This window comes from Pseudophryne corroboree, chromosome 3 (assembly GCF_028390025.1).
Source record: "Pseudophryne corroboree isolate aPseCor3 chromosome 3, aPseCor3.hap2, whole genome shotgun sequence".
NCBI classification, from domain to species: Eukaryota; Metazoa; Chordata; class Amphibia; order Anura; family Myobatrachidae; genus Pseudophryne; species Pseudophryne corroboree.
Window position 1 is genome coordinate 498397210 of NC_086446.1, and position 10827 is coordinate 498408036.

A 10827-nucleotide genomic window follows, 5' to 3' on the forward strand; every position below is an offset into this window, starting at 1 on the left:
GATAAGTGTTACCACTTAACTAAATACATTTAATCTGATCAAGAGTAATAACCATTTTGTTTGTATAGTGCTCTTTCGCCAACAGGACTCAAAGCGCATTACAGACATCAAATACAATGCAAATAATACAGGAGATTAAAGTAATACAGCAGTAGACAAGCCACACAGACATAAAAAAAAAAAAACAACTTAGAGCGCACAGTAGGCAGTTGAGTAATAACTTCCATGGGTTGTGTATTCCACCCTCACAAGGTACCAGGTGAGGCAGCTGTCTTCAGTGCACAACATAGATCCCCCTGGGTGGAATATTTCTAGAAAAGATGACCCAAAATGGGGTGATTGTAGGGTCCCAACAAAACGGTCAGGTCCATGTATTTTTCATCCCAGGAGTCCTCTCATGGGGACTGATGTAGAGTTGAACATATGCTGTTTGTGCAGTGTAGTGTATTTTCCTCTGTACATAACAAGTTCAGTTGAGTGTATTGATGGCGTTGCGGGCTATGTAAAGTTTTATGCATGTGTAACAACGTCCGTTTCTATATGTATCATTTGCACTATGCCTGAAGTTGGTGCACATTGATGATGAGTAACAAAGTGCACAGATAGAAGCAGTACGCTGCTTCTGTGTAAATATGCACATTTTGGGGATAATTCAGACCTGATCGCTGCTGTTCATTTTCGCACAGCAGCAATCAGGTCTGAACTGCACCGACGCATGCCAGACAGCCAGTGACTGTCTTAGCCCTGCGATCGCCACTGCCTGTCACTCAGGTTGCTGGGGGTGGGAGGGGGTGGGTCGTGGCATTTGGCTGCAGTTTAAGGGGCTCGTTCCGGGCAACACAGGCGTACCCGGACCACAGCGACGAGTAGTTTGCAGAGAGCTACTCTTCCAGTATAAAAGCATCGCCGCTGTGTGATGCCTTTGTACTTGTGTGGGGGGGGGGGGGGGGGGGGGGGGAAGGTCAGGTCTGACATGCTGGGTGTCTTTACCCACCCCCCCACCACCACCACCACCACCCGCCACGGCATGTCAGGGAAGCTGATCGTAAAATTTAGCACATCTACGATCAGGCCTGAAATACCCCCGTTGTTCCATGCAAGCAATACGGCAACAGAAACAATAGAGAGCGCTGGTAACTGCGTGTAAAAAGGCTTTTTTTATTTTTATCTATTCCTTTCTAAAACATCCTACAATAAGAGTATTTATATCTCATACATTAACTTCAATATAGTCTTAATACATAATATGCAATAATTATTTGTATAAAACATATATTACAATTTTATTTCTCCAAGCTCCAGAGATAGATTAAATCAATAGGTACAGTTATACTGACAGCCTCTGCTGAGCTTGGATAAATAACATTACACTTGTTGCAATTTTGTTTCTTATCCAAACATCCACATCTAAAACAAATACTTTTTAACCACTTTATAAAAGATATATTGTGTCCCCAATGTGCTTCAGGGGGAATTATCCACATCTGTGGATTTAAAACACCATATCATAAAAAGTCTTAATTGTTTAACCACTGAGAGTCTTAATCCGTAAACGGCAATCTATTAAACAACTTGTGCTCAAATTGTGTCAGCAGTCTCTCTTGCATGCCAAAGTCCTCCGTAATCGCTTAAGGATACAGCTCTTAAAGTGGCAGGCACCACTCCAATGTAATTAAAACATGGCCATGTTTGGTAATTTAAAAGATCGATATTACCACATCCGTCCTTACTGGACTAATGGGGAACACTGGTCCGTTCACTCGCGGCCCTGGTAGCATAATTCCTTTATTGGGTCATATCTGGAGGTCCAAAACAGGTTCCACAGCATAAAGAAGATGTTAGAAATATAGAATGTCTCCTGATGTCCACAGGGTATTAAAACGTGTTTCTTCGCCTTCCTCCATTTTTCAGCGGCTTCCTCAGTCAGTGACATGCTGGGCGTCTTTCCCCCGCCTCCGCATGTCAGGGAAGCTGATCGTAAATGTACTAAATTTAGCACATCTACGATCAGGCCTGAAATACCCCCGTTGTTCCATGCAAGCAATACGGCAACAGCAATGGACAACTTTCACTCAACTCTGTATATATGTCACATCAGGGCCAGACTGTTACAGCATTTTAAGGCAACTAGACACATCTTGCATTCCATCATCATCAATAGGGGATCTTCATGCATGAGCCATCAGGTACAGGCTATGACAAGTAAACCTCACAGTAAGTCGGATCTTATTCCAGTTGGATTGGAAAACGTAAAGAATTGTACTTATAAATTTATTGTACATACAAACATTGGAACACTTGCAACTGTATCCCCACGACTGATAAAGGTGCATCAGGGTAACCAGGTAAGGAAGCCCCTCCCACTGTACATTTTAAGAGAAATTTTACTCCACTAAATTGTTTTATCCTTGGTGGCTTATGACTGATTTTCTGATATTTATCTGTATAATTGGATTTTGAATACCTACTGGTAAATCCTTTTCTATGAGTCCGTAGAGGATGTTGGGCTGCTCAAAGAACCAAGGGGTATAGACGGGATCCGCAGGAGACATGGGCACTTTAAGACTTTCAAAAGGTGCATGACCTGGCTCCTCCCTCTATATCCCCCACCAGACTCAGTTTGGAACTGTGCCCGGCGAGACAGACATTTCGAGGAAAGGAATTAACAACAAAGGTGAGCACAACACCAGCTCACGCCATAAGCATGCCATACAACATGGCAGATAATTGAACACATGTCAACGGACATGAACAAGATTCAGCAAGAAGCTGGAAAAAAAAAAAACAACCATAGCACCAACTGTGTTTAATCAAAACTACACTGCAGAAACAGTACGCACTGGGACGGGCGCCCAACATCCTCTACGGACTCATAGAAAAGGATTTACCGGTAGGTATTCAAAATCCTATTTTCTATTTCGTCCTAGAGGATATTGGGCTGCTCAAAGAACCATGGGGATTATACCAAAGCTCTAAAAAACGGGCGGGAAAGTGTGGACGACTCTGCAGCACCGATAGACCAAAACTAAGGTCTTCATCGGCCAAGGTATCAAACTTGTAAAACTTAGCAAACGTGTTTGACCCCGACCAAGTAGCAGCCCGGTAAAGTTGCAATGCCGAGACACCCCGGGCAGCCGCCCAGGAGGAGCCCACCTTCCTAGTGGAATGGGCATTCACCGATTTCTGTAACGGCAAGCCTGCCGCGGAATGAGCCTGCTGAATTGTTTGACAAATCCAGCGTGCAATGGTCTGCTTGGAAGCAGGACATCCAATCTTATTGGGAGCGTATAAAATAAACAGAGGCTCTGTTTTCCGCAATGGAGCCGTTCTGGCTACATAGATTTTCAAGGCTCTGACCACATCCAGAGACTTATCCGCAGCCAAAGCGCCAGTAGCCACTGGCACCACAATAGGTTGGTTAATATGAAAAGAGGAAACCACCTTTGGCAGAAATTGTTGCCGAGTTCTTAACTTAGCACGATCTTCATGGAAGATCAAATAAGGGCTCTTGTGAGACAAGGCCGCCAACTCTGACACCCGCCTAGCGGATGCCAATGCCAATAAAATGACAACCTTCCAAGTGAGTAATTTCAACTCCACTTTACGTAAAGGTTCAAACCAACGTGATTGAAGGAATGATAACACCACATTAAGGTCCCAAGGTGCCACAGGGGGCACAAAAGGAGGTTGGATATGCAACACCCCTTTCACAAAGGTCTGCACCTCAGGAAGTGAGGCCAGTTGTTTCTGAAAGAAAATGGACAAAGCAGAAATCTGTACTTTAATGGAGCCCAATTTAAGGCCCTCGTCCACACCCTTTTGTAGAAAATGGAGAAAACGGCCAAGGTCAAATTTCTCCACATGAGCTTTCTTGGACTCGCACCAGGAAATATATTTCCTCCAAATACGGTGATAGTGCTTCGATGTCACACCCTTCCTGGCCAGGATAAGAGTAGGTATGACTTCACTGGGAATACCCTTTTGGGCTAAAATCTGGCGTTCAACCGCCATGTCGTCAAACGTAGCCGCTGTAAGTCTTGATAGACGAACGGCCCCTGCTGCAGCAGGTCCTCGTGCAGAGGAAGAGGCCAGGGATCGTCGACCAGTAATGGCAGAAGATCCGGGTACCAAGTTCTCCTTGGCCAGTCCGGGACCACAAGGATCGCCAGAATGCTTGTCCTTTTTTTTAGAAGCCTCAGCACCTTTGGGATGAGAGGAACCGGAGGGAACACATACACTGAGGGGAACACCCAGGGTGTTGTCAGTGCATCCACCGCATCCGCCTGAGGGTCCCTGGACCAAGAACAATACCTCGGAAGTTTCTTGTTGAGGCGAGACGCCATCATATCTATATGGGGAACCCCCCCCATCGTTTTGACAGCAGTGTGAAGACCTCCGGATGGAGGCTCCACTCTCCTGGATTTAGGTCGTGTCTGCTGAGGAAGTCTGCTTCCCAGTTGTCCACTCCCGGAATGAATATTGCCGACAGAGCGCTTGTATGCCTCTCCGCCCAGCAATAAATCTTTGTGGCTTCTGCCATTGCCGCTCTGCTTCTTGTGCCGCCTTGTTGCTTTATGTAAGCTACTGCCGTGACATTGTCCGATTTGAATCAGAACCGGCAGGTCTCGAAGAAGATGTTCTGCTTGTAGAAGGCTGTTGTAAATGGCCCTCAGTTCCAGAACGTTGATGTGAAGATGAGTTTCTGGACTTGACCATCTTCCCTGGAAAGTCACCCCCAGAATGACTGCCCCCCCAACCTCGGAGACTTGCATCCGTGGTCACTAAGATCCAGTCCTGGATCCCGAACCGACGTCCTGCAAGGAGGTGAGAGCTGTTGAGCCACCACAGGAGGGAGATCCTGGTGTTGGGAGATAGAATTATCTTCCGGTGCATATGCAGGTGGGATCCGGACCACTTGTCCAACAGATCCCACTGAAACACTCTGGCATGGAACTTCCCGAATTGGAGGGCCTCGTATGCCACCACCATCTTTCCCAGCAATTGAATGCATTGATGAATGGAAACCGTTTTTGGTTTCAATAAGAGTTTTACCAAACTCTGAATTTCCAGAGCTTTCTCCACAGGGAGAAAAACCTTTAGCTGGACCGTGTCTAGAATCATGCCCAAAAACGCCAAACAGGTTCTCGGGATCAACTGTGACTTTTGCAAGTTCAGGAGCCAGCCGTGCTGTTGCAGAACTGACATGGACAGCCGGGGAGGACCTCTGCTCCTGGACACCCGAGGAGGCGGGTGCCCTTTTTCCTCTACCTCTGGTAGCCAGAAAGAAGTTGCCTCGGCCCCTTCTATACTTGTTGGGCCGAAAGGAATGCATTTGATAATTTGGCTGTTTCTTTTGCTGCGTAGGAACCGAGGGTAAGAAGGCAGATTTACCCGCGGTAGCTGCTGATGCTAAATCAGCAAGGCCTTCACCGAAAAGTTCTCCTCCCTTGAAGGGAAGGGATTCCATGTTCCTTTTGGAATCAGCGTCGGCATTCCACTGATGAGTCCAAAGCGCACGTCTAGCCGCAATGGACATAGCATTCGCCTTAGCACTAAGGAGGCCAGCGTCACGTACAGCCTCTTTCAAGTATGCAGCTGCATCTCTCATATAACCCAGCGTCACCTGGATGGAATCTCTATCTAGATTCTTCCAATCAGAAGATAAAGTGTCTGCCCACTTTTCAATAGCACTACTGACCCACACGGACGCAATAAGAGGCCTGAGCAACGTCCCTGTAGTAGTGAAAATAGCCTTCAGGGTAGCCACCTGCTCACGGTCCGCCGGCTCCTTAAGAGTCGTCGACTGAGCTGCAGGGAGGGCTACCTGTTTTGACAAACGCGCCAGGGCTTTGTCTACAGTGGGGGGATTCTCCCACGGGTCCCTATCCGACTCGGGAAAAGGGTATGCCACGTTGATTCTTTTAGGAATCTGAAACTTTTTATCAGGGTTATTTCTAATGCTATCAAAGAGAGCGTTCAGTTCAAAACAAGGAGGAAAAGTAACCGAGCGCTTTTTCTCCTTGTAAATCAGGACCCTGGTTTCAGGTGTAATAGGGTCCTCATTAATATTCAAGATATCTTTAACAGCTACAATCGTATACGGAATACTCTTAGCCAATCTTGGATCTAATCTGGAATCAGCATAATCGGCATCAGAGTCTGCGTCGGTACCTGTGTCAACTAATTGGTCAAAACTATGTTTGTGTGACCCTGCAGGGTCTTGCAACTATAATAAAGCGTCCTCTACTGTTCTCTTCCACACCTGGGATTGAGACGCAGACTCATCAAACCTTTGATTTAATGATGTGACACTAGCATGCAAAGCATTCAAGTATTTAACCAATCTGCAGTCGGCGGTGCCGACATGGCCACTCCCAAAACATTTGGTGTCCCCAACAAATTGTCCCCAGGAGAGGAATAATCAGCCCGCGACATGTCGACACCTGAGAAACAGCACACACACACCAAGCAGTGAGGGAATACAAAGGGAAAAAGCCAGCTCACACCCCAGCGCCAAATAAGCAGGTCTGTGAACACCAAAGATGTCCCAGAGCTGTCTGCGCTTGTTTTACCTAAATAAATATGCCCCCTCTTATGTCTGTTTAGCCCCCTGGTACTTGCTGCGAAGAGGAAGGTCCAGCGACTTCAGCTTGTGGAGGAGGAAATGGCGCCAGTGAGCCGTGAGGAAGAAGCTCTGCCCCCAACATGGCTCGCTTCTTCCCGCCTTTATTATTTAATTACATGCCGGCGGGGGTTAGGGGTAAGTGCCAGGGCACTGTAGGATTAAGCCAGCCTTATATATGAGGTAATATATACTCCCCAGGGCGACCCCCCCCCCCCCCAGCGCCCTGCACCCAGCGTTGTGTACTCAGCGGGAGCTCGGTGCGCACTGTGCATAGCCGCTGTGCGGTACCTCTACAATGCCATCTTGAAAAATGAAGAGAAGTCTTCTTTCTTCTTATACTCACCTGTCTTCTGACTTCTGGCTTGAAGGGGGGGGACGGCAAGCTGTGGGAGGGAGCATCCAGGAGAGCCCGGCGTTCGTCTCCCCTCAGGAGCTGAAGGCATCCTGGCAGCAGCAGCAGCAGAGCCCTGGAACTCATCAGAAGTGGGTCTAGACTGCTCTCCCCTCTTGCCCACGAAGCAGGGAGTCTGTAGCCAGCAGATCTCCCCAAAATAAAAAAACCTAACATTAAGTCTTTCAGAGAAACTCCTAGTGCCCTGTGTCTCGTTCGGGCACATTTCTAAAACTGAGTCTGGTGGGGGATATAGAGGGAGGAGCCAGGTCACGCCCCTTTTGAAAGTCTTAAAGTGCCCATGTCTCCTGCGGATCCCGTCTATACCCCTTGGTTCTTTGAGCAGCCCAACATCCTCTAGGACGAAATAGAAAAGTGGTTTGTGTTTTTGTTACTGTTGACTATTATAAATATAGTATCTGCTCTCAAACTTGAATTGCATCCAGGCTCACTTCTCCTCCTCACTTATATTTGTAGCAGGATCAGGACCAGGCGAAGAGAGGCTGAGATTTATGGCACTTTTTCTGAGCAGGCTGACAGATTAAGCATTATCTCTTCTGTATGTTTACGCCTAAAAGGGCGAGAGCTATTAGCTTAATGTATTCGGAATTTAGAGTGTGCAGATGGATAGGATGCTCTAAGTGCCTGGGGGCATTTAAACAATAGCATCTATTTTCGCTCTGCAAGTGTGACACCTGCTTCTTCTAAAATCGTAGGGCAGGTTCTGCAGCATTTACTAAATCCTGCCCTAGGAAAGTAGTATTTGGTGGAATACTGCATTCAATAACCATTTATTATTTTGGGTGGCGTTATTCTATACATTGAAAAAAAAAAAAAATCTTATATGAGCTTGTACTGAAATATTTGAAGTGGGAAAAGTTAAGAGGTCAAATGACAACAAGTTCAGCCAATCGGACTGCTCCATTTAGTAATTTCCATTGTGAGTGAGAATTTCTGTGAACATGACCACATTTTAAAATTTACAAGACCTAAATATATTATGTTTGTTTTTATTATTACAAGACACAGATAAGATGGGTGTGGTTCATCAAATCGACAGTATCTAGGTCGACAATGTTTGTCGACCACTATAGGTCGACAGTCGCTAGGTCGACATGGATGGAAGGTCGACAGGGTTTCTAGGTCGACATGTGCTAGGTCGACAGGTCTAAAGGTCGACATGAGGTTTAAATTTTTTGGGGGGTATCGTTTTCTTCGTAGAGTGACCGGGATCCCCAATTAGTGCACCGCGTCCCCTCGCATGGCTCGCTTCGCTCGCCATGCTTCGGGCATGGTGCCTTCGCTCCGCTACCGCTACCGCTTTGCTCGGCACAGATTACCGTTCCAATCGTAGTCCACGTGGATCGTTAAGTATGAAAAAATTCAAAAAAAGAAAAAATGTGAAAAACTCATGTCGACCTTTAGACCTGTCGACCTAGAAACCCTGTCGACCTTCCATCCATGTCGACCTAGTGACTGTCGACCTATAGTGGTCAACCTAAACATTGTCGACCTAGACAGTGTCGACCTTCAGACCGGACCCCGATAAGATTGCTAATACCATATTCAACTTTATAATAGGGCTTAGTGATAACTAGGGAGGCCAATAACGGGATCGGGATCCCGGGATTTGGGCCCAAAAATGCCGGGATTTGAATCCCGGTATTGGAGCATCCAATCCCGGGATTCACGGGATTGCACTGCGCATATGCGGGAGGGAGTGTGTGTAAGTAATACTACTCACACTTAGGCGGGCGGCAGCCATAGACGAACGCTGAACGCGGCGACACTTCAAATGTGGCGCCGGCCGCCAGCCAATCAGAGCTGGCGGACCGGCAGCCAATCAGGAGCGACTGCTGCGGCCGCTTCCCTGATTGGCTGCTGGTCCGCCTGCTCTGGTTGGCTGGCGGCCGGCGCTTCATTTGAAATGCTGCCGCGTTCAGTGTGTCCATGGCTGGCGCCCACCTAATAGTAAGTGTTATTACTTACGTTACACCCAGCCTCCCTCCCGCGCCGCTACCAACCCTCCCCGCTACCTACTGTACACCCTCCCGCCCAGCTACCTACACCCTCCCGCCCAGCTACCTACAACCTCCGCACCGCTAACTACACCCTCCCGCCCAGCTACGTACACCCTCCGCACCGCTACCTACACCCTCCCGCCCAGCTACCTACACCCTCCTGCACTACTACCTACATCCTCCCTCCCCTCCCCGCCGCTACCTACACCCTCCCGCACCGCTACCTACCCTCCAGCGCTGCTCCCTACACCCTTCTTTACTGATCCCTACTGCAATCCCGGGAATCCCAGGATTGATCGTTTTTCAATCCCGAATCCCGGGATTGAAAAAACGGCCCAGGATTGGCCTCCCTAGTGATAACAGTGGATTTATTTTAAAATCTGGCTTGTGTTTTTGTTATGGTAAGGCAGTTACATATTGGTGAATCTGTGATTGCCATTTTGTTATTTTGTTCTGCTGGTGTTTTAAAATGTTTTAATGCAATGTTCTAGAACTATTTTTATGCCTGATGTAACAGCACCTGAAATACGAAATGGTGACACAATAGAATTTTTTTCCTATCTTCCTTGCGGCTTTCCGAATACTAACAAAGTATGTCTGCAGTGATGTTTATAAAGTATTCACAGACTTCAAAAGCCAAAAGGAACAGCTCTCATTGGGGCAGATAAATTAACCGGGAGAAGGGATAAAGCAGTGATAAGTGGAAGGTGATAACGCACCAGCCAATCATTATGGATTTGAAAAATGACAGGAGCTGACTGGCTGGTGCGTTATCACCTTGCACTTATCACTGCTTTATCACTTCTCCAGGCTTAATACATCTGCCCAACTGTTTGGTGGCCGAGCCCATTATACATCACAGCAGCAAAATGTTTACTATTGCCCCATAACTGCAACCACTGTGGTTATTATTCTGTGATGACCATTCCTACTACCGAGCCTGTAGAATATTCTGCCAATCAATAGGAACTTTTCTTGGATTCAATGGGGTCGATTCAATTCAGCGACAGTTGAATAACTCCCGGCCCTATTCAATACAGCGACAAGAGACACCAATTATAGACAGTCACACAAAACAAATAAAATAACACTAGCATTTCAGTAAATATTAGTTTGTTTTTCAATCATTAGCCCATGTTAATCTAAATCAAATGGTTATAAATTGGAGCACTGTGTGTGCTGATTCAGTCCCATCACTGCCACCAGAGGGAGATGTTAGTCTGTTTCATAACTTCTCAGCCTATTTATTCATAATTTCTTTTATGTAAAGTCCCCATGTGGCTAAATGAATACATGACTGATTATGAAATGTGTATATGCTCTTTGTAAAGGATTCTGATAGTAAGTGTAAAATACAGTAGGCATGCTACAAATGACTACATTAGAAATGCAACTCTGTTCTAATGATCCTTAAAATATCTACAAATACCACACTAATTCCTTTTTATACCAGAAATTGAGGAATATTTGTGGCCTCTTTGTACGTTTCATTTAGTGTATTTTCCCCTGAATAATTTGAATATTACTGATTTTTATGTCTGTGAAATATCTCTACCAGCTACATGAATTACACAGGAGTTTGGTTCAATTTATACTGCAACGTTGTTGTTGGTACAATTTTATTCTATTGATTGATGTTAAAGTGGAGCTGTACCCAAAAGATATGAAAGAAGAATCATTTCATACCTGTGAATAAACCATTTGTGTCTTTTTAAATCAGTTATACGGTTTGTGCTTCTCAGAGTGAGTGTTGATGTAATGGTGGTGCTGTATATACTAGTCTATTAATT